Below are 25,677 nucleotides of genomic sequence, written 5' to 3' on the forward strand. Positions count from 1 at the left end.
TCTCTCCCTCTCTCTCCCAATCCTTGATGGTTTATCATAATTCACAGAAGATAACACAAAAATGCACTTACTATGTTTTCTACTTCAATTTATTATAATTTACTCCTCGGACGAACGATCAGCAAACTTCAATAATTATACTAATTTGTCATGGATGTACGTTAACAATAAATACTCCTTTTAATTTAAATATGAGGTTCCATATAATTTGTACGGGGACTATGTTCAAACTGAAAAATGCAGCTAGGGCGGATCGAAGTGGCGTTTTTTAATATTTAAATACCCACCATATCATGATCATTAAAACGTTGACCATTCATATTTATCCCTTTCCGTTACGCAAATACGGGGGCTATAAAAGAATATTGGAATTACAAAATTTATTTTCTTTTGAAGTGAACAAAAAATGAATTAAAACTGCAGAGATTCTGCTTATCAGTAAATCAACCGCAATCAGGCATCATGAAAGTGTCCAAGTATATGAGAAAATGATAAACAGATAATCGTTGATGAATTTAAATGAGGATCGAAGGCGAGCTTCATCATGTGTTTCCTTTCAATCGTCCTTGTCCTCTTTGTCGTAAATTCTGCAAGAAAGATTAATAATTAATGATCATCGATATTTTCATAATCTGTTGATAGCCACATGAAAGAAGAAAAAAATACGTCAAACATGTACAAATAAATAGTCAAATAATGAATATAGACTGTTAGAGGTTATACAAAGTTTTGGTATGGTTTCATGAATTTGGTTCAAATGAACATTGGAAGCATACGCGATCCTACAATATACAGTGATCGTTGTCGATCGCGGTTGAACTCGAGTCCAGTAAAGTTATGAAAATGTAAATAATAAACTCTCAAGGTCAAGATATTAATTGAGCCATAAACGATGTTTCTTAACTAAAATCGACCGATTGGCTATTCCCGTTTGGAAAATTATATATCACAACTACATATTCTGAGATTTTCATGGTCACAGCCAGGCCTTGCCCCCCCCCCAGCCCCCCCCCCCCAAGAAAATAAACAAAAAACAAAAACTGTGATCAGAGTTTTTCGTTTTTTTTTTGCTCAAGGGTGGAGGGGGGGGGGGTGTTGAGCGAAATATCGGCCGGCGCGATGTTCAAATTTCCGGGGGCAAAAAAAGAAAAAAAATTAGTGCTCACTACCCCCCCCCCCCCCCCCCCCCCCCCCACTGAGCGAAATATCGGCCGACACGATTTTCAAATTTCAGCAAATTAAATTCAAAATTGAGCCCCCCCCCCCCCCCCCCCCCCCACCCTAAGATATCCTGGATCCGCGTCTGGTCGCAGCTACCATTGTAAGGCCGTAAGCGCTATTTGACATTCAATTTTTCTCAAAAGTGTTTTAGGAGCTACATTTCCAGTGCGTATACAATCCACAGGGGCATCCAAATAGGCCTATATCAAAATTGTAAAGAATCACAATCAGGCGCTATGATTATTGCTGCATAACAACTTTCGAAACAAAGAGTATAGATCAAGGGTGTCGATTTGTATCATGGTTGGGGGGATAATAGGTGCCAAAATATTTTCGGCAATGGATCAAAGCATAGACCTACGGGTCTATGATCGAAGCAACCAAGATGTAGAAGCGTGTGGCAGGTTGCTCCCCCTCCCCAAGCGCGTAGCCAGGATTTCATTTTAGGGGGGCGGTAGTGAGCACGCGAAGCGCGCTCCCTATAGGGTTGGGTGCAGGAAGGGGGAGTCTCCCCCTTCCCCCGCGAAGCGCGGAAGCTCTGACGTTTCATTAGATTATTAAAGAAAGAAGACGATTCGATGTACCATTCTCGACTCTTAACCCTTATCTAAATTCAGTTTCCTCCCCCCTCCCACGCAAAGCGCGGAAGCTTTGACGTTTCATTAAATTATTAGAGAAAGAAGACGATTCGTTGTACCATTCTCGACTCTTAATCCTTGTCTGAATTCAGTTTTCCTGCTCCCGCGCGAAGCGCGGAAGCTTTGACGTTTCATTGAATTATTAGAGAAAGAAGGCGTTCGATTCTCGTTCTCGACTCTAAATCCTTGTCTGAATTCAGTTTTCCCGCTCCCGCGCGAAGTGCGGAAGCTTTGAGGTTTTATTAGATTATTAAAGAAAGAAAACGATTCGATGTACCATTCTCGACTCTTAATGCTTGTCTGAATTCAGTTCCCTCCCCCCTCCCGCGCGAAGCGCGGAAGCTTTGACGTTTCATTGAATTATTAGAGAAAGAAGGCGATCGTTTCGTTGTACCGTTCTCGACTCTAAATCCTTGTCTGAATTCAGTTTTCCTGCTCCCGCGCGAAGTGCGGAAGCTTTGACGTTTCATTAGATTATTAAAGAAAGAAAAAGATTCGTTGTACCATTCTCGACTTAATCCTTGTCTGAATTCAGCCCCCCCTCCCCCCCCCCCCCCCCCCCCCCCCCCTCCCGCGCGAAGCGCGGAAGCTTTGACGTTTCATTAGATTATTTAAGAAAGAAAACGATTCGTTGTACTATTCTCAACTCTTAATCCTTGTCTTAATTCATTTCCCCTCACCCCTCCCGCGCGAAGCGCGGAAGCTTTGACGTTTCTTTAAACTATTAGAGAAAGAAGACGATTCGTTGTACCGTTCTCGACTCTAAATCCTTGTCTGAATTCAGTTTCCCCGCTCCCGCGCAAAAGCACGGAAGCTTCCTCCTTGTCTCCGATCTCATCACGAATTCGTCACAGAGTTCATCTATGTTTACACTGTCCAGGATTGTCTGATGTGCATTGCAGATTGCTACTTTTGCGCTTCGTGCTTAACATTTAGCTCGTTGCTTTTTAACGCTGCGTCTTCGCATTTGGCGCATTGCATTTCTATGATGCTGTTGATTGAACAAATTGAATAAATTCATCAATTCCTGATGAAGCCGTATCGAGCGAGAATTCAATTTATTCTTGTCTCACATACGGTTGTCTCATTTACTTCGTATATGTATGTATTATGAAAATGAGATAGCAAAATGTGTATATTGATGGTCATCTTGCGAGTACTCTCATCGGGCTCTCATCATTAATTTTTCTCTTGATTTTTTGTTTTGATGGTGAATTATTGGGGGGGGGGGATGATTGTACAGGCAATCCCCCCCCCCCCCCACCTGAAATATTGGGGGGATATATCCCCCCCCCCCCCGGGATCGACACCCATGATATAGATTAAGGTGGAATCACCGGCTTAATACATTGATTTTGGTAAAATGTCGAAAAAAGAACGGTCGGAAGGACGGGGAGTGGAATAGAGAGAGAGAGAGGGGGGGTCGGGCGAGGAGAGAGACGGGGGGTGGGGCGAGGAGAGAGAGAGGTGGGGTGAGGAGAGAGAGGGGGTGGGGTGAGGAGAGAGAGGGGTGGGGTGAGGAGAGAGAGGGGGTGGGGTGAGAAGAGAGAGAGGGGGGTTGGGCGAGGAGAGAGAGGGGGTTGGGTGAGGAGAGAGAGGGGGTGGGGCGAGGAGAGAGAGAGAGGGGGTGGGGTGAGGAGAGAGAGAGGGGGTGGAGTGAGGGAGAGAGAGAAAGAGGTAGAGAGATAGGGGTCGGGCGAGGAGATAGAGGGTGTGGTGCGAGGAGAGAGGGGGTGGGGTGAGGAGAGAGAGAGAGAGGGATGGGGCGAGGAGAGAGAGGGGTAGGGTGGAGTGAGGGAGAGGGAGAGAGAGGGAGATAGAGAGAGAGGGGGGGGATCCTGACCGTGTGGCGCGCACTAAGTACTTTTACTTTCTTTCTTGGCACTTGTATTCTATGTTCACACATAAATCAACACTTTTAAACGTTGCCGTAAGTTCCAATGAATTAAGCGTCATTTTGACTCCGCTATCAAGCATGGACAGGCAAGTTAGCCTGATAAAACTAATATAATAATTTTTTTTTTTTGCGTGTATCCACTTTGTGTACATTATTACACTCCAACAGGACGCGTCAAAGACTGCGCGCCGCATCAAGTAATGACGCAGTCTTGCGTCTGCGAAATGACGCTTCGTGTGCAACGGGCTTTAATCTACTAATCATTAGACTAAGAATGAAAAAGAAGGAGGATATACTTACTGGTTTAACCCACAGTTTGGCAGACACTCTTGAGACCCTTGTAGCCCGAGTACGCAGCGGCAAGCTGGTCTTCACTGACCCCACGTTCCCGGAGAGCCTCTTCGCGTATATCCCTACGCATCACTGTCGTGAAACCAAGAGAAAAGTTATTAATTAGAACAGCAGGGGCGGATTGAAGGGAGGTACGCCCCCCTCTCCACCTACTACAAAGTTTACACCTGCTTTTGTGCCCCCCCCCGCAGGAAATTTGAATCTTAAAAGGGCATATAATAATAGAAATATAAAGACCTAGATCACGTTTTGTTCAATGTTTTGTCTTTCCTCTTTCTTTGTTATGATATATATAATATATATATATATATATATATATATATATATATATATATATATATATATATATATATATATATCTCTCTCTCTCACTACTCGATGAATAAAATCAACCAACCAATCAATCGGATGGTGCATATGATGACGTTAAAGGTCGGTCTCCAGACGTAAATAATCTGATTAATACACGTCTGTATAACCCAAATACACACACATACACACACCCTCAATCAATCAATTAGTCATTCATTCAATTAATCACACACATACACCCACACCCACTCACTCAATCTACTTACTCAGTTCCTTTCCAGGCAGCGAGTTGATCACACCGCACCCCTTCTTGACAGTATCCGCAACATCACTGGCGGCTTTCTTTGTCCAATCCCCGGCATCGTGGACCGCCTTCTTAGTCCAGGAACCGGCATCGTGGATCGCTTTCGAGAACCATGCAGCTAGCAGCCAGGACGTTGTCTAAGGCCTCCTCATCAAGAACTATAATGGTGTTAGGTAATAGGGGGAAATATATTCAATGATTGTGTGTAATCTTGTTATATAAGACACTAAAATATATTATGCTAAAACAACATCAAAATACAACACTCTTAATATGACATACCTTAAAAAGACACTTTATTATTAATGACAATATCAATCATAAACTTTTATCAGAATGGAGATTGCATGTTTCAAACTTAAATAGTGTAACAATTATTTGGAGTAACTTTTATTTTATTCTAGATCTATTCCCAGTGTTTTGTAAAAAATATTGCTCTCTCCCTCTTTCGCTTTATTTCTCTATCCCTTTCAATTCATCACCCGCCCCCCCCCTTTTTCTCTCTCTCTCTCTCTCTCTCTCTCTCTCTCTCTCTCGTATTCAATCTCGTCTTTAGAACTTACACATATTTTGGAGGTCCCCTTCATCATCGAAGAGATCTTCCACGTTGGCCGCAGTCACGTGAGGGATCACCAAACCAAGGACCACCAGGGTTACGAGTATTGTGCCTCTCATTTTCAAAGATGATCTGTGGAAAAAGTGTTAAAATAGAAAATATACAAAAATAATAATAAAAGATATTAAATATCTTAGATTCATACCCTTCCATAATAATATTTGTAAAAAACTTAATCAATGAATTTAAAATTAATGGAAAGCTTGATTTAAGTACTTGGTATTGGCGTATGAGGCGGGGAGGGGCTAAATCCGCCATCCAAGAATAAAAAAAACTATTAATATCTGAACATTCATCGCCAAACATATGGCAGCAAGGTAGTCTATTTGTCATTTTATATTGTCCTTGATATATTTCATAACAAAATATTACGTATTTTTACTCGCTCGCATGCAAAATTGAGAATATGGAGCGTTGATCTTCGAGCAAGACATGCATGCAGTCAAGTCTGCTAATTGGTGTTCTTCCCTTGGAATAAATTGCACCTCGAAATGATGATAACATTGATTTCATTCTTATTTTTATGGCGGGCGGTATGAAAATAATCTTAGTGCTCTTGTTGAAAAAAAACTATTGAAAACTACCCCTTATTGTATGTTTATCATAAATTATTTTCTTAACACTCCCAAAAATGTTTTTATCATAATCTAAGCCATTGTAAGCCTATATTGTAATCATGGAAACGCTGTACAATATGTAATATATCAGGATAAAATTAAGTTGGGTCAATGAAACATATATATATATCAGTTTCATCAACACATCAAAGAGGCGAAGTTAAAAGAACATCAATCTGATGGCTGAAGCCCCAGTTTGTAGAGGACACTATTTTATAACCCAACTGATTGAATTCTTATTTTTACCCTGCCACTTGATTCGAACCCTCAACCCTTGGATTGAGTGTCAAGTGAATGAACCACAGCACCTCTATAACTGTTATTACTTATACCAATACAGGAACGGTCAGATGAAGACGGTAATTGAAGACTGTGGTTTAGATCTATCTATATATAGAGTATGTTGCATGGAAATATTCTGTTGCTTTTGTCGAGGTCGATCCAGGCTTGCGAATGATTGGTCTCCTTTGCAGAGCCCCCTTTTATGCATTTTCTCTCGGTGCAAACTCTGGCGTAGCCATGGGCAGAATGTACGTGGGACTGCAGGACCGTATGGTCACAGGTAAGGTGACCCTGCCTTGACCAATACGGCCATGATGGTTACAGGTAAGGTGACCCTGCCTTGACCAATACGGCCATGATGGTTACAGGTAAGGTGACCCTGCCTTGGCCAATACGGCCATGATGGTTACAGGTAAGGTGACCCTGCCTTGACCAATATGGCCATGATGGTTACAGGTAATTAAGGTGATCCTGCCTTAGTTGACCAATGTGGTTACAGGTAAGGTGGTCCGCCTGCCTTGACCAATACGGCCATGATGGTCACAGGTAAGGTGATCCTGCATTGACCAATACGGCCATGATGGTTACAGGTAAGGTGATCCTGCCTTGACCAATATGGCCATGATGGTTACAGGTAAGGTGACCCTGCCTTGACCAATATGGCCATGATGGTTACAGGTAAGGTGATCCTGCCTTAGTTGACCAATACGGCCATCGTGGTTACAGGTAAGGTGACCATGCCTTGACCAATACGGCCATGATGGTTACAGGTAAGGTGATCCGCCTGCCTTCACCAATACGGCCATGATGGTCGGTCAGTTCTTACCATAACAGAAATTTGTCATTTATTTTCAGAAATCTTATCTTTTATAGAAAGAAAAAGCATCTAAATGTACCTTTAAGAAACTTGGGGAAAATGTTTTCGACATTTTTAATACAAAATAAATTAAGAGAATGATCGAAATATTTCATTAATTTTCCCGTAGTTTTGTTTTCCTATACCCAATGCCAATTGAACCCGCCAATGGCGGCGATAAAAAATAGAAATATATTTACACTAACTTTATTTCTACAAGGGTCTGCCACAGCTATTTACTTATGTATTAGTTAGCATTTCATTTAAACAGTAGGCTTAAAGTTTAACGATATAACGTAGGTCGATCCTGTTTTAATTTTTTTAAATTTTATCTTGTTGATTAATTCAGGTTTTCATACCGTAATGATAAGAAGATATTTTGTTTGTTTGACGTATCAGATTACGTTAGATTTCCATCTTCAATAGTGATGGAGTAATTGTTCACAGTAGCAGATTCAGGGGGCACGTGCCCCCTCCCCCCACCGCCAACATCCAAGTTTGAATACCAATACAAATGCGCAGAAAAAAGTGTGTTAACTTAATAGTGAGTCACCCCGGCCAAATAGTGACCAGAACCTGGAAATATGAAAACCCTAGGCCCATTGCTTGCTTGATTGACATAGATAATACAGTGTGCCTCCTCCCACTTCGCAATTAATAGAATCATGAAAGTGCCACTAAATTGAGTCCGACCCCTAATTTAAAAAAAGAATCCCTCCTCCTTATAGTATGCTACTGCGCCATATAATTCAATACCTCTTACCGGCCTGTTATCCGGTGAAAGCAATCTTCTTATCTAGCAACATGGTGACGTAACACGCGACACTATTTACTGGTATATCCTTTGTTATAATGGCAGGCTGCTCTTCGATAAAACACAATATGATTGATTGATTGATTGATTTGTATTCGACAAGCTTCCAACATTACAACAATATACAATAATAACAGATCAAAAATAAGTCAGCTTGAACAGGATAACCCACGAAAGCTCGAGAGCTTATTTCCAGTGGGGTCCCTTACCAGTGGCGTAGACAGGTTTGTACACCTGGGGGGGGGGATGACTCAGGGGCGGATCTAGCTTTTTGCTAAGGGGGGGGTTGACCCAAATAATGACGATGCGGAGCATCGTCCACGAGCCGCGTAGCGGCGAGCCGATTTTTTTTGGGGTGTTTATTTGAACCCCGTAAGTGATGTTTTCCTGGCATCTATTAACACAATGGAGACCATAAAAAGCAGTGCATGATAACGTCTTTTTAAATCAAGTAACAGTTAAATACACAGTTATATCCAGAGTTATCATGTGTTTGGTTAAGTTACCAGATGAGTTGAATATCTTCTCACAATATTTGCACTTGAAAGGGTTTCTCTCCAGCGTGCGTTCTTTTTTCTTTCTTTTTTTCTTTTTTTTCTTTCTTTAATAATAATAATAATAAAGACATTTATAACGCGCAAACATATCCACCCAGAGGGTGCTCAAGGCGCTTACAATGAGTTACATAATATACATAGATATAAATTTGCTTAAAATTACATTACACATGGTTATAAAAAAGAAGAAGATGATATTAGTTAAAGTTGGCCATTAGATAAGTTTTCAGGCTGGCCTTGAAACTATCTACTGATTTGCAGTCCTTAAGTGTGTTAGGGAGACTTTTTTTGTTTGTTTTTTGTTTTGTTTGTTTTTTGGGCCGCCCAAGGGGGGGGGTTAAACCCCCTAACCCCCCCCCCCCCCCCGTAGATCCGCGCCTGTTTAATCTTGTGGTTATCTTGTGGTTTCCAAACCACAAGATAACCACAGAATACTTGTAAGATTTTCTTTTTTTTACCGTCTGAATTGGCTTTCACCGTGTGAATGCGGATAATAACAATAAACACAATTACAATAATGATGAGGATTATTATTATCATCATCATAATTATTATTATTATTAATATTATAATTGTTATCATTATTATTATTACTATTATTATCATCATTATGACTTATTAAGTAAGCAAATATCATTCCCCAAAACCTGGGGGGATGATTGTACATGCCACCCCCCCCCCCACCTTGTGAGGTGGGGGGGGGGGGATGCATCCCCCTCATCCCCCCCCCCCCGTTGTCTACGCCCCTGTCCCTTACAGACATGTATAAAATTAATAAGTTAAAATAGTAATATTTACAGACAGATAAGAAAATTAAAAGAACTACTTATTAAAGATAATAATAATAATAACAGCATTAAACTGATGATAGAAATGATATTAAGTACAAGAAGAAAAAGAAGAAGGAGAAGAAGAAAAAGAGGAGAAGGAAGAAGAGGAAAATAATGATGAATTTGTAGAATTTCTATAACGTACGAAAACATAAGTATATACAACATGAAAAAGTATGAACCGACAGAAGAATACAAATTTCAATCATATAACATGTCATTCACTTCTCTTCTCTGACTGTCAAGTATTAGGTATTCCTTTAATTTCCTCTTAAAATGATCATAGTTTCCTATTTCTTTTATACCATTGGGAAGGGAATTCCAATGTTTTATGGCATTGTAATAAAACGAATTTCCAATACTACCTACTCTTTCTGGTAAGTTAAAGTTGAATCGTCTATTTCTTGTATTATAATCATGTACGTCAGTAACAAGATCGAAGTTGGATCGAATATAATGATTCGACCTAGTATGATATATTTTATGCACGTGATGCAATGCTAGTTGTTTTGATCTTTGGTCGACTTCAAGAAAACCAGCTTTAGAAAGTTCGCTGTAGCCAACATGAGTTCTTGGACCAGAACAGTTGATAAATCTCACCATTTTGTTCTGTATAATCTTCAACTTCTTTTGATCTGACTTGTTTATGTTACTATACCATGCAGGGTTAGCATAGTCAAATAAACATTGAATAGGAGCAAAACAGAGTGTACGTCTTGCTTTTAAATCCATACAACTTTGATATCTGTACAAAAATTTCAGACGAGAATTTGCTTTTTTTACAACTGATTCTACTAAAGATGAAAATGAAATTGCGCTAGCCAACTCAATGCCTAAATACTTCACAGACTCTTTTCTCTTGATTGCTTGATTATTGTGTGTCACTTTGAATTCAAATGACTTTTTAGAACTACTTTTAGAACAAAATAAAATGCTTTCTGTTTTTCCCAAGTGTAAAGAAAGCTTATTATCAGTCATCCAATCGACACACGTAGACAGCTGTTCACTGAGCTTTTCCTCAATATATTTAGGATCAGGATTTGAATAGAGTATAGTACGCTGTCATCTGCGTACATTAATAGTTTGAAGTCTTTTATACAAATACACATATCATTTATATAACTTGAAAATAGAATTGGGCCTAAAATGCTTCCCTGAGGAACACCGCATGTTATAGGCATTAGTTTGGAACGAATATCATGAATGGCCACTACTTGGTGCCGATTAGATAAGTAGGATCTGAACCAATCTAAACTTGCCTTATCAAAACCCATTAGTTGTAACTTCTTCAATAAGACGCAATGATTAACTGTATCAAAAGCTTTTTGCAGATCAAGGAGCACCATACCAACAAAGCGCCCTTGGGAAGTTTCTCTCCTCAAATAATCAGTCAAATGAATTAGACATGTTTCAGTCGAATAATCATGTCGAAAACCAGATTGAAATTCATAAATTATATCATTTTCTTTGAAGTATCTTTCAATTTGAACACAGACCGATTTTTCTAGAATCTTTGATGCTACGCTTAAAACAATAATCGGTCTATAGTTGCTAACATCAGTTTTATCTTTCTTTTTATAAAGTGGAGTCACCGTTTTGCTATTTTCATATCTTCTGGAAAAGTACTCGTCAAGATAAATAGGTTCATTAAGTAACTTAGAGGCTTAAATAAAACCTTCGCACCATCTTTTAGAAATTTAGCTGGAATCAAGTCTAACCCAGTACTTTTTGATACATTCAACTTACGTAACTCTTTGAAAACAAATTGTTCACTGATTGGTAATAACTCGAAGCTGTTTTCACGTACACCTTTTCTTTCGTAAAAGTCACGAATACAATCATTGTCTGCGCTGAAAAAGTCTTTGGAAGGGGGGAGTTTGTCTACTAATTTGGCAGCCACATTTGTGAAATGAGAATTGAATTCATCAGCGATGGCCATCTTATCATGACATAATTCCCCATCAATTTTAATGACAGATTCTTGTTCTTTTCGCTTCTTATTTTTCAATCCTAAGCTTTTTAGATTCTGCCAAAGTTTTTTCGAATCTTGTTTATTTTCTTCTATCTTGTTTTGTAAGTAATCGAGTTTAGCCTTTTTCACCTCTCTTTGGACCATATTTCTTAATACTCTGTATCTTTTATAGAGCTTCTCATCTTTTGCTCTTTTCCTCCATTTTTTGGTCGTACTTTATCACTGAAGAGTTTGATTCCAAAAGGAGCTAAATCCATTTTTGTAAATTCGGAGAAATAAGAAATTGTTTACCAGATTTTGTACAGGCATCTATGGAAAAGTGATATTAGAGTTTTCAAAATCATCCATGGACTTGAACGCATCCCAGTTGATACCTTCTTTGAACACTCGACTGCAACACAAGCACAGTACCCAGGGGGCAGAGCAGGTTCTTGAGACATGGAACGTTGTAAAAGGTTGTTGGGTATCAACGTGTTCAGGGGACCGCCCTGCATAATTTCTAGGTGGACAACCTTTGCAATATGCTACTGGAAAAAAATGGCGGCCATTTTTCAAAATGGCCGCCATACTGTTGTACAATTCTAGGGATTACTTTTTAACAGCACCTCATTTTATCATGTGTAAGATGTCATATGAAAGACAATTAAATTTCGTACAAGATGATACCTCATTCAATAAGTTTCGGGATGATTTGCATACCAATTTTAAGCCAAAAATGTGATTTTTTTACCATTTTTTTCAAAAATATGAATTGCGCCAAAATACATATTTCTCCATATTTATTTGATTATGATGCTAACTGACTCGAAACTTGCTTAACAACTGTTCAGTACCCTGGTTGATATTATATCCAAATTTAAAGTCTCTTACTTTTCTAACTAAAAAGTTATAGCGCTCTAAAGTTGACACTTTGTTATGAGCCAAAATGGCAAATTTTGTTTTTTAAGGGCTATCTTCTCCTTAGCAACGGTAACATAGTGGCTTGAAAAATAGAATATATCACGAGAAATTGCTATCACCAAGCAGATGACTACTTTGATAGGAAGTATGATGTCAAATGATGCATTTTCATCATATTTTAATGATAAATATCGCTTAGTTCACGTTGCTATGGTAATAATATGCCTAGCAACCGATATATGATGTGTTTTCAGAGTCAAATTAGGATATGGGTCAAATAATACGTAAAATCAGACCTGTTCCAAGTGACAGACATAATTTGCCATCCTAAAGAGATGGTTCATTGAAATGTGGAAAATGGGCAAATTACACCTCTACAGAATGCTGAGAACATTAAAAAGATGAGCAAAGTACTTTTGAAGCCCTCACTGTTGTGACCTTTACTGAACCCACTCACAAAGTCATATTTGAGCATACAAATCTGAAAAATAATCACATATTCTGAGGGCACTTCAGCGTGTATGTGTCTGATCTTGGAAGGCAAAGGACATTTTGCATGCTGATATAGAAAACTTCCCCAATCGGTGCCTGTTGGTCCCCCATGATCCTCTATTTCTTATGTTATTTGAGAGCTGAGTGAGAAAGCCACCTGTCAGTGACCTCGCTGTGTGGTCTAATCCCTCCTAGCCACACTGTTGATAAGCAAGGTACTTTCGGCCCCCACCCTTCTCTACACGTTGTTTGCGGGATTAACCGCAAATGATCTATTTCCCCTTCTTTTCACCCTTTTTTTCTTCTTCCTCTTTTTCGGTCCCTTTAAGCTCTCCTTTTTTCCTTTTCCTACTAGTCTCTCTTTTTTTTTAGCGGGGGTGGGGGGAGGCAAGGGCCTTTTACCTACCCCCACCCCGAACTTGTTGGCGGGAAAATTGCAACTGATACCCGGCCCCCCCCCTCCTTTTCTTTTCTTCTTCCTCAATTTTCCTTCCCCTTATCTCCTCTTTTCCTTTTTTCTTTTTGATGGGGGGGGGGGGGGGGGAGGAGGGGAGGCAAGGCCCTTTCGCCCCCGATCTCCTTAATTATGCTCCCTTTTCTTTTCTTCTTCCTCTTCTTTCTTTCCCTTTCTCTCGGGGGACGGGAGGAACACTTTTTTCCCACAAAAAAATAATCCAGTGGCGGATATATCAAGGATTTTCCATGAAGGGGGGGGGGGGGGGGGGGGCCGAAATGTGAAAATCGCGCCTTAATTATGATATTTCGCTCTTTCGTTTTTGTGAAAATCGCGCCATAATTATGATATTTCGCTCTTTCGTTTTTATTTTTTGTGGCCAGCCTAAAGGGGGGTTTAACCGTCGGGAGCTAGCTCTCTTTCTCTTATATAACACAGCGTCTTTGTTATCTCTCGAGCTCTCGCATCCGACCTCTGCTCCTCTCGCGTTAGCGCTCCGATCCGGACTACCGAAAATCGCGAAATCAATTTAAGTACGACGGTTAGGTACACAAAAATCATCAAAGCATGGCCGCTGAGGTGAGTTGAAGCTTGTGGATTGCACTCAAAATTTGTACTTTTCTTCTTAAATTGCCCGGCTTGATAGAACTACGATAATAAAAATAAGAAGTGTTTGACTGAATTTACCAGTGATGTAATGGCATTGTGTACAATCCTTCCGATATGCCAATGTTTTGTGATGTGAAAGCCGCTGTCGGATGAGTGCGGGGATCCCGACAACATCCTTGAAACTAAAACAAATACAAATTATAAAAAAGCTTGACCCGGTCTAGATCTACACAGAAATAGCCGGCTGGTTTGGGAAATTGGTTTATTAAAATGATATTTTGTTCAACCTTTCCTCTAATGTATGTAGAACTTTAAATAGACTCTAGAATCTAGTTTGAAGTGGTCAGTCAAGTATCGCCTAGATCTAGTATCACTATCAGTGTTGTGCCATATTTTAATAGCAAGACCCATTTTCAAAATGTCACTGAATGATGAATCTGAACTGCTGAATGGAGAGTGCATGTGGTATGCATCATTGCATGACCATCGTTATCAATCCTTTGAGTTTGGTTTGACTTTGTTTTAATTTTAGGCATGCTTTGTTTTAATGAGTTATATTGGTAGATGAGTTTGGAGACATTTTAAAGGTTGTGTTGGATGATGAGGTCACCCTTTGTGTTGCATGGTGATCTTTGAATAATACTTTTAGTCTTATCTTAGCTTCAAATTTTTCAATGATGCAATTTTAACTTTGAATTTCTTTAATGAACAATCCAACCTTCAAACTTCAAAGGTGAATTGCTCATTAAGAAAATTTGTTCATTAGTGTGAAAGCGTTAATTTCTTTTCATTTATGTTGGTCTAGACTATTTCCACGTCTTGATAAAATCAACATTATATAATCTTCATAATAAGATAAGATAAACAAAATGGTGAAAGTTTTAATTCAATCAGACCAGTGAGAAGAGAGTCTATAAAAGGTTGAAAAATAAGATCACAAAATCTATCAACATTTAGATTCAGTGGAATCCTGAATATCTATCTCTCCTGCTTGTTGTCTACAAAAATATAAATGAATCTGTTTTTCTTCAAAGTGATTTCTCCCTTGGGGCACTCTCATCATCATTTATTAAAGTCAACATTTTCCCTGTTATGACCTACAAATTATTTTATTAATTAACCATTTTTTTGTTTTTATACAGTTAGGAGTTTTATATACAGTAAAGAGTCTTAGGGCTATAAAGCAGTAAACACATACTGGGCACAGTGATATATGGGACCATTGAATTTGATGGTTAAAAGCTATTTTCATCCATATAAAGATATTCTTTTCATTCCCTCCCCCTCTTCCTTTTTGCATGTGAAAGGAATAGTGAGAGAGATCCTTTGTCAATGATGATGCTTTTGGAATGGATAATGAGAAAATTAATGAAAAAGGGCAATCAAATAAAATGTGCATGAAGTAATTAAATGAAACCAGCTCATCCTGAAATATATACCTTGTTTTTTGTTTTTTGTGTGGGTGGGATGTGAACTTTTGCTACTCTGTTAGGTAAATATACCGTAATTAACGTACTTGTATTAACCACACTTTTTTGCCGCCGAAAAAAATTCAAAGGTTGCGTCTTATACACAGGTACAAAAAAAAAAAAAATAATTAGTAAGGTTTTCGATTTATGCCCCTCCACCTGACGCTATGCCTGGCAATGTCTCCCAGCTCAGTAATACACCAGTTTACAGTTGTATCAGTGCGCATGCGCAGACAGTTGACCTCGGGTCATTGGCCCCGGAACAGGGCCAAATTGGCCCTGTTCCGGGGTCAATAACCTCTGACCTCTGGTATTTATGCGTAAATTAAGATTGCGCCCATGCAAATGATGATATGCGCGCACAATGCAGCGCGCAGGCAGTGATATCATCATAATTTGCATGGGCGTAATCTTAATTTACGCATAAATACATGACCTCTAGGTCATTGGCCTTGTTTAAAATGGCGCACACAACTGTAAACTGGTGTATCGGTGTTGTTTCACCACTCGAAAACTAGAACAACAATCAAATTTGTCTGTCATCTTGGTTTGAAAGTAATCTTTCTGATAGATCTCAATAATAATAATAATAATAATAATAGTGGGTTCTTGTATAGCGCTCATGTCAGTCAGATTTGACCCTCCAATTTTTCTTCTTTATTACATAAAACACGTACCACAAGGTTCTATTCTAGGTCCTCTACTGTTTTTTAATTTACATTAATGATCTTACACATTCAGCTGCACCTCGCAGTTAAATGAAAGGCCTTCCCGCGTGGGTTTTTTAACACGGACCTGGCTGTCGGCAAAAAAGAAGAAGAGGGGTGCGGTTTATACAACGTTAATTACGGTAATGATGAAATTAATGCAGCAGCAATACCCCAATGTGGCTGGAAATATTTCACTTTTTAATATTTTGTTATTTGTTTAAGGAGAGAGAAAGAGCAACAAAGAAGAAATTGCAACATTTTCTGATGCAGATGCTAAAGATGGGATGTGTAAAGGTAAATATAGATCTCCATATTTGCTATGAAAGCATCACTTCTACACAAATACATGTCGATGTACAGTGTATGTAACAACCATTACCTTGGGTCCTCTTCATAATAAAGTATTTTTGTTTCATACTTTGATATAAACCATCACCCACATGTCGATGAATCAATTCACAACTCATGCATAAACCCAAGATAGATAACACACCAATAACAAATTTAGTGTAACAAATAGTTTGATGATATACAAGTAGGTGTGTTATGTAATTCAAAACACAATGCTGTGATTTTAAAAGGAGCCAGTGTGGATTTAAACCCTTCCTTCTCCCATTAACAACTTGTTGCCTTTTACATGAGAAAATACCATACATGTACATATTGTAAGTCATTGTGTAAACTTTTTAATATAAACATGAAGTTAATTTTGGTTTGTTATCTATTTCCCTTTTTTTTTTAACTTTGCAGGGTTTCAAGTATTTTGATATTTACATGAGAGGAAGAGAAGAAATGATATGTACGATCATGAATGATGACATGGTAAGTATAACATGCAGTCGAGATGTAAATAAGATACATGTAAATCTCATATATTAACCTGTTACCTTCTGGAAACAGGGCGGCCCCTGTTTTAAGTCTATGGCAATGAAAGAATTAAAGTTGTCAGTTTGTTAAATCTGGTTCCTTTCTAGACATTCTGCTCTGCCCAATTGTATAATTACTCTCATGCAATCTGTTCTTTTTTAAATATTTTTCAAAACCCAATTAAGTTCTTAGCATGCAATCTAAGGCTTAGAGGTTTAAAAGGATTATTGCCATTTGGTCCAGAGCCAATTGGTCAAATACACAGATTGTCTACCTATAAGTAGGGCCAATGGTCATTTTTCTATAACCATTCAATTTTATAGTCACTTTCTCCAATTGCCATTTTGTCCAATATAAAATGTCCAAGCCCAATTAGCCCAATGCACATTTGGTCCCATGAACATGTTCAGATGCCTAAATTCAGTTAATTGATCTATTTTTTATTTTATCTATGCACATTTCAAAGATTAACCATATGGTAATAAAATTTGGTCTAATTATACTTTTGGTCTAATCATGGTATAGGCTACAATACAGTGAGGGTACCATCCACTTGGTCCAATTAGAATTGCATAAATTTCTCCTGTGGCAAGTGACATACCAGTACATGTAATGCAGAAAATGTAATTCAAATTGTGGTGACAAGTTGGCCTTCAAATACTAGTATGCCAAGACCTGCATACATACAAACATGTACTGTAGTCTGTCTCATTCCACTTATTCAGTGCAAGTAGCATTGCTTGATTTTCAACATGCATTAGTTATCATATTTTTACGGTGATGGCACTAAAATAGAAAAATCTGTTAAATAGTGGAGTCAATATATGAAAATGACCTCAAACAAGTTGCAACATACCCCTGCATCCATTTGATAAAGATATATAAAAAGTTTTGAGGAATCACAGGATTCCCAGAGACCACATTTTTTTATTTTTGCCATCATACCATGACATGTGTACTGTTCGGGTATCCTCTTTCTTATCCATTTCATCTTTGTTTCTTTTGTGTAGAAGTACATAATTTATAATTCAAGTTCATGAATCTGGATTCAAAATCATGATTTTAATGCAGTTTTATTGTCTCTTATCAGTCATCTTCCTCTTTGAATGTTTTCTCAGGCGCACAAAGAAACTGTACCTTCTGTGTTTGAGAAGGAAAGATTCACGTTCAACAAAACTGGAAGCGGCAGTTTTGACACATTACCCCTTGAACAGTGAGTCAAATTTCCTTCCTAAGGCCTAAAATAAAAACTTGTTGTATTGCTCTTTGAGTGCCAAAACATGGGTCGGTCGGTCCTAAAAGTTTTTATTTTTTAAACTTTTTTTGTCGCCCTCTTTGGGCCGATATTTATCAGGTTTGATTTTTTTTTTTTTTTTTTTTTTTCCCGCCCACTTTTGGCTGATATTTCTCAGTTTTTAATGCTTTAGTACATGTGTTTCAGCATCATAATTCCATTGATATCTTTTTCACCTCCAGGGAATAATTTTCCTGGTATCGCATCGCAATTTGCTATGCATTTTTGCATGACTGCTATACAAAATATTGTTTGTGTAGCAGTTTTCTTCCATAGAAATGTACAGAATTTCATTTGAAATATTTATCCATCAGCTGAAATTGCTAATCAAAATATTTGAGGAAAATTATTCCCTGCACCTCATAATTATCCAAGGTTTGCACGAGTGAGAGAGGAATAATTTGATTCTATACATTTATATCCCATTTAAACAAACAAAATACATATTTTTGTATTTATTGATTAAAAAAAAATTTAAAAAACGGTTTAAAAAAAACTTTTTTAAAATGCCGACTGTAGATTTTCAGATTTTGGGGTCGGTCGCAAAGGGCAGTACAACAAGTTTTTTTTTTCCTTCCTAATTTATGTTTGTGATAATACAATGAGAGTGTTAATTAGTGCCAATTCTTAATTTAAAAAATGTCTCTCCTGTTCTGGAATTTGTTAACATGAACTTGACTACAGTATGATGAATTAGTTTATGACCTAATTTTAGATTATACGGATATTGGAGGGACTTGAGGTCAATGCAAGGAATGAGGATGAGATGTCAAAATATTGGATCAGTCTAATATTGTTTACAAATCAATTTTAGTATAATTCTATATTGGCCTAATTATGCCACCCAATTATAGTATCATTATTATTATCTAATTTATGAGTCGTTTTTAACATTTAGAAATTTTATACTTCGCAATGTCTGATGTACAAACTTTCTCTGGAAGTCTTTGGAAAGTGGTTGATCCACTTTGTTCTGCACAACCTCATTATTATGTTCATTGATTCATAGAAAAGGGAAACTTAAATGAATGGTAAGCTAGTGAAAAAAAAAAAAAAAAAAAAATCAGTTTTTGACACACCGCCATACCACTGTCTTTTGGACACACCGCCATGTACCACTATCTTTTACCAAAAATAGCTGGAGAAAAAGTCATTCCATATTTTGTAAAAAAAACAAAATAAAAAGTGCATTCATTATCTAGACTTGGGTGTTTTCATTGTATTCACAAATGTGTGAGGCTAAGCACTCAATACTTGAAATATCAGGGGTGAATATCTGTCAGGATTAAGAAACTTTAAAAGTGGCTCAAGGTTGATGAAGTGTCTGAACACAATAACACTTGTATATTGGCTCTAAAATCTTCTGTAGGAATAATAACTTACAATATTAGATCATAGTGATACAGGTAGCTGTGTTGTCTAGAAGACTGTCATCCAGGAAAAGGTTTCTAAAAATGTGACGCCAAGTGATAAAAAAAGGTATATTGGTAATGAAAGGACGCAGATGGATCACCAAATAACACCAACATTTCATAATTCACAATAAGTCAAATAATAAAGGGCAGTGTTGAGCACTATGGATTAATGTAACATTTTTTGAAATTTAGAAGAAAAAAAAAGAAAGTTGTGCACCTGTTTAATACATACGATATGTTATTGTGAAAAAAAACTAAGCCATGCACTATAGTTAGTGTGTACAAGTAAATTATCTAAATTTGTATGATTTACCATTTTTTCTTCTGGCATTCCTTTGTTTTTACAGAAGAGAATTGATGCTCTCACAAAATACACAGCAGAAGTAAGTGCAATGTTGGTATACTGCTATGTCAGATCATATATTTTTACTGGAGGAAAAAGCAGGAGGCGATACCAGAGCCTAAGAGCCATATTTGTATCAGCTATTGTTTAGGTCCTCATGATTGTATTGTATACCATGGAAAAAGAAGGAAAAAAAAATCACTTTTACTTATTAAAGTTGATATCTTTATTTTATGTTTTATTATCCACAAGCCTGAGAAGAAAATAAAAATAAAAAATGAACATATGCTCCCAAATAAACCAAAATAAATATATTTCTGTGATCCTTTAATTTGAATTGTATTTTTCCTCAGCCTGATGAAATGATTAATCAGTAATCTACTCTTGTTTCTTAAAGGTAATACAAAGTTTTGGTATGGGGTCTTGAATTTGGTTCAAATGAACATATTGGAAGCATATGCGACCCTACAATATTCAGTGATCGTTGTCGCGGTTGAAATCAAGTCTAAAGTGATGAAATTGTAAATAATAAAGTCTTTAAGTTGTATAGCGCCCTCTCAAGGTCAAGATATTGATTTAGCTATAAAACAATGTTATTTGACTAAAATCAACCAATTTGTTATTACCATATGGAATATATATATTACAACTGCATATTTTGAGATTTTCATGGTCGCAGCTACCATCGTATGGCCGTAGGCGCTATTTGAAATTTATCAAAATTTACAGGGAGTACCGGTAAATTTTTATATTCAATTTTTCTCGAAAGCAGAAGTGTTTTTAGGGGCTAAATATTTTTAGTGCTTATAATACATCCATAGATGCATCCAAATATATCAACTTTGTAAAGAAACACTATCCACCTGATTTTCAAAATTTCCCAAAACTTTGTAATACCTTTAATATAATTGTTATCAACAGACTCAGTGGCCTTGGATACATGGATGTGGGTCTGCCGCCAGCTTCACCCAGTGAGAGAGAAATTGGTCCAATTGTAAGTAAACAATAAATCGTGAAGAAGTAAACAACTTTGTGAAATTAATTTTGTTTCTCTTGAGCATTCTTGTATTTGTGGACGTTAAAGAGCAATCCAACCTTAGTAATGAGTTTATTTATTTGCATGAAAGCAGATCAGACCAATAATTAAACAAATTATGAAACTTTGACACTTGAGAACAATACATTTGTGTTTATCTCAAATTTGGTCATTGGATTCTGACATAGTCTTGGAAAACTATTCCTTTTTGTTATGTACAAAAATACGAGTTTCTATTTTCCTCCTAAGCGCTTTCTCCCTTAGGGCACTACTCAGAATATTTGGATAGCAATCATAGCATTTTATTATAGATCCTAAAAGAAGAAGAAGAAAAAAACAAACACCATCTGACCAATTCTTGCACCATTTTGAATTGATACACATACATGTACATACACCCCCTCCACGAGACTTTTCAGAATACAGAGTCTACATTGTTTCTTATAGCATGCTTTTACGGATGATTCATTTGTATTTGTTCTTATTTTCAGACTGCAGAGTCTACATTGTTTCTTATAGCTGGTTTTTACTGATGTATCATTTGTATTTGTTCTTATTTTCAGACTGCAGAGTCTACATTGTTTCTTATAGCTGGCTTTTACTGATGATTCATTTGTATTTGTTCTTATTTTCAGACTGCAGAGTCTACATTGTTTCTTATAGCTGGTTATGGGAAGTATAACTGTCCATATGTGTGGGTAAGGAGCAATCATGACAGACTGGTGAAGCTATCTGATAACACATCTTTCTCTAAAGACAGTCCACTTAGACTCAAGTCTACATCAACCTGGGGTAAGAGTGGTAAGTCACTACCATTTTCAAACTTCAGAGTCCTTAAGTCAGACAGGGATCATGCTTCTTGCCATTTCTTGCCAGTGTTTGTTTATAATACACATACTATTCAAGCAGTTTGAATTTAATTAGAAATACATGTACAAATATCAAAGGTAAGTAATTCTCCCTTGTATGAGTAATTATCCTATATTTACATCGTCTTCTTGAACTTACTGCAGCTCTTCAGGAAAGTACACTCTAGTTTGGTTGTTGTCAAGAATAGTGTGTAACGGAGAGGAGTCAGTTTCATTGATAGGTCAAATCTTACTACTCCTACCTTTGCTGCCTTGCTAGAGGCATTTCACCCTCCTCACACATATTTTGCAAAAAGAATTTCTTCACTGGTCTTTCTAATGACTGGTTTCCTGCATTTTCTTTTGCAAAAAATGAAAGGGTTCCTTTAGTTCAGAATCATTAATCTGTATCTATGTAATATGACTTTTATCTTGCATATATTGTTTTTTTCAGATGTGAAGGTATGGCAGATAATAGCTGAGCTAGTTAAGCTCTGTACTCGGCCTGCCCCAAGAATCCCTTTGAAGTTAACATGGATTACTTTGATACTCTGTCAAGCAAGGGAGAGAGGGTCATTGCCCTGGGCGCCATGGCTTATTTCTTACAGATTGTAGTGACTGAAGGGTGTGAGAGGTCTTTCAGTGGTTTAGGTAAGTCTCAACTGATCTTGTCAGAACCAACAGATAGATTACTATCAAACTGTATGTGTATGTATCTTACAGAGCCAATGAACTGATTAGATTTTAGGATCATGAGGTCAAAGATCAAAGGGTCATACATTGTTTATATAAACAATAGCTTGTAATCACGATATTCTGAGAACCTGTTAATGGATAATAATCTAAATTAAATTTTAAAAATTGCTCCCGTTTTGGTTTGTCAAATTGCTCTATGAGTTATGGACACAACATTTTTGTTACGAGCAAAAATAAAACAAAGTATTCCAAGGAATTTACTTACTTTTATAATTTGATATGTGAATAACTATGGCTTGATATTAGTAGGATAACTGCTAGTAGGATTAACCAAACCTTATTTTAATTTTAAGAGAATATGACTACTGTCTATTTTTTTTATTCATTCAAATTTTTCGGGAAAAAACCCAACTTATATCACAATATCAATTTTCAAGTTAATCTATGAACTTTGCTTGACAGATTAAGATTTTTTTTCTTTCTAATGTATGAATTGTATTCTATAACATACATATATCATTACAATGTGTGTAAAAGTTATTAAGCTAGTAGGATTTGTTAAATTATGTTTAAATTTACATCGTTCTGCTTCTCTGACTTCTACGTTTCTTTTTAGAGCAACCTGCAATTAAGGTTTTAATGCTACGTTTTTTTGCTTGTTTCTGATTTGCCTTTTAATGATCTCTCCCCTCTCTCTTTCTATCTCCCTCCCTCTTTCTCTCTCTTTCTCTCTCTTGCTTTTCTCTCTCCTTCCCTCTCTCTCTCCCTCCCCCTCTCTCTCTCTTTCCCTCTCCCCACCCCTCTCTCTTTCTCTCCCTATACCCTTCTCCCCTCTCTCTCTCCTCTCCCTCACTCTTCCTCTGTATTCCCCTTCCCTCTTTTTCCCTCTCCCCTCTTTCTTTCTTGGTCCCCTCCCCTTTTCTATCCCTCTCTTTCTCTGTCCCTCGTCAGTTCTATTCTTCTCGATTTCCTTGTCCTCTCTCGCTTTGGTCTTGCTACATGTAGCCAGCCTGGCTTCATTCATTGAATATTGTATGGTAATTACTGGTATTCAATTTCATTGAAAATCAACCATTATGAGTTTCTGAACTTTGAGCGTTGATGTTTTTATACCGAACAAATAAATCAATAATAATGATAAATAAGGTTTGATTTCCCTTTCAGGTCACTTAAGAAAGTGTTCAGAAAACGTTGTTCTTACTCCTTTCTGTAGTTGCTGATGATCTAAGAGAAGTACATCGCCTACATCTGAAAGAATTCCAGGAGGTTATACGAGAGTCTACATTGACTCAGCAGCAATCGAAGAGAGGATCTAGTAGAGAGGGTGGTGGGTCCGGTGGTACGTCACCCAGAAGACAAGGTAGTCTTACACCTAGAGGTCCAGGTATGGCGGTCAGTCAGAGGCAAGAGGCTCAAGGGCAGTATGGAGGTGGAGCTTATGGACAGCCTGGACATGCTTACTGATGCATATTCATAAGGAGATGGAGCTTATGGACAGCCTGGACATGCTTACTGATGCATATTCATAAGGAGGTGGGGTTTATAGACAGCCTGGACATGCTTACTGATGCATATTCATTAGGAGGTGGGGTTTATAGACAGCCTGGACATACTTACTGATTCATACCCATAAGTAGATGGAGCTTATGGACAGCCTGGACATGCTTTCTGATGCATATTCATAAGGAGGTGGGGCTTATGGACAGAGATACAAGGCTCAAACCTGGTGAATATATGTATTACCAAGACCCTGATTTCTGTGTGAAATTACAGGTTAAAGCCCAGGTATCGGTATTGCATTATGTTGAGAACCACTAGAGATATGGGGTTCAAACTTGGTGATATTTATTATGTATCATCATCGGAAGACAATCTGAATAGGTATTTGGAAAGTAGGTCAATGTTCAAAGGTCATAAAGGTCAATTTGTGAAATTGGAGGTATAAGTTGTGTTATCACAATATGTCAAGGACTGCTTGAATTATATTTTGGGCTAGCTGGCTAAGATCATACATTGTAGTTGTCAATTGATGTGTAAATATAGCTTTTTTTTCTTTTTCATTGTGAATAGTCACAAATAATTCCATCCATTTCCTAAACTGAATTTAGGGCTGAGGCATATAGGAGATGCAGTCGCATTTGTCATGTTTTTAGATAGATGCAAATGTACAATGTCCAAACTCAATTGGAATGGAGTTGTGAGTAATAAAAACAATACTTCAAATTTGCATCAGTCGAAGTGTCATCAATGTTGAGATAGCACACCTAGAACTAAGCTTTTAAAATACCGGTATTCATTTTTAAGGTTGTCATTCTACTTTTACATCACACAGCTAGTGCTGGGTTAACTAGATTTTATATATATACAGGTAATCAGTGTTTTATATAAATACAGAGCTGCCAACCCTCCTGTTTTTATGCAAAAAGGGGTCATATTTTGTTGAAAATGTTCAATTACTATTATAAAAACACCATCGGGCCACAGAATCTCAGAAACCTCAGATTCCTTATAAATCATACCCAAATTTACTGTCAAAATATTCAAATAACATTAACAATTTGTGCACAAAAGGAGTGCAGAATGCCCGGACCCCACCCGCAATAGCTCACTCACAATGCTCGCTTCATAAAGATCTCCCTGATTACAAAAACCAAATGTTGGCAGCTCTGTATATATTCATGATAGTAGAATTATCTGCCCTCAAATTGTTTGAAATGAGCAGTGTAGCTAGTATTAATAAATAAATCAAGGCAACTTGTAATACCTCGCTTTTATACTGAAGACCGTTTCTTAATTTTGTATACATTTTTTGTCCTTTCTATACAACTTTCATTGGGTACTGACTTGTGCCTTTTTCCCACCAACTGATAAGCTCCATTTCTACAGCAACATTGATTATTTCAGTGGTACTCTGTTCAGTTCTGTTGCATGGAGGACTTTGTAAATGAGGATTATTGCCTTGTACATTGACTGTGCTACACATGAATTGGAGCAAAGTACAAATCGGCCAATTATTGCATGATCCAATCAAAAGCCAAAACATGTTTGCACAAACCAATTTTTTTCTTCTTCAAAATAAGCCAGAGCTTCTTAAAAGTTGCCAAGACCAACCTTTTTCTTTAAAGGGACCGGTATGCATAGACTTATGGGGTCTATTACGCGAGGAATATGCATATTCCCGAATTTGACGCCCTTTGACACGCTATCTTCATCATGTAATTGGAGATATTATTAAAATAAAATCAACCAGATTCTGGACTAGAGTAAATTATCATAA

At 37.4% G+C, this 25,677-nt stretch overlaps 2 long non-coding RNA genes and 1 other non-coding gene across 3 annotated transcripts; 1 reads left to right on the forward strand and 2 right to left on the reverse strand.

Annotated features, from left to right (window-relative positions):
* Nucleotides 1-83: 83 nt before the first annotated feature.
* Nucleotides 84-6,390, reverse strand: LOC105438838. Its single transcript, XR_004063632.1, has 5 exons — nucleotides 6,289-6,390; nucleotides 5,287-5,411; nucleotides 4,686-4,881; nucleotides 4,057-4,179; nucleotides 84-587 (listed from the first exon to the last, which is right to left on the reverse strand). It is a non-coding gene; the product is annotated as an uncharacterized LOC105438838 (long non-coding RNA).
* Nucleotides 6,391-13,551: 7,161 nt separating this feature from the next.
* On the forward strand, nucleotides 13,552-25,677 carry LOC584416. The gene is made up of 9 exons (XR_004063468.1): nucleotides 13,552-13,692; nucleotides 16,124-16,195; nucleotides 16,652-16,723; nucleotides 17,887-17,981; nucleotides 19,825-19,860; nucleotides 20,742-20,814; nucleotides 21,492-21,657; nucleotides 22,159-22,355; nucleotides 23,614-25,677. It is a non-coding gene; the product is annotated as an uncharacterized LOC584416 (transcript).
* Nucleotides 18,155-18,534, reverse strand: LOC115922539. The gene is made up of 2 exons (XR_004063469.1): nucleotides 18,422-18,534; nucleotides 18,155-18,238 (listed from the first exon to the last, which is right to left on the reverse strand). It is a non-coding gene; the product is annotated as an uncharacterized LOC115922539 (long non-coding RNA).

This window comes from Strongylocentrotus purpuratus, unplaced genomic scaffold (genome assembly GCF_000002235.5).
Source record: "Strongylocentrotus purpuratus isolate Spur 01 unplaced genomic scaffold, Spur_5.0 spur5_scaffold_12, whole genome shotgun sequence".
In the NCBI taxonomy this organism is placed as follows: Eukaryota; Metazoa; Echinodermata; class Echinoidea; order Camarodonta; family Strongylocentrotidae; genus Strongylocentrotus; species Strongylocentrotus purpuratus.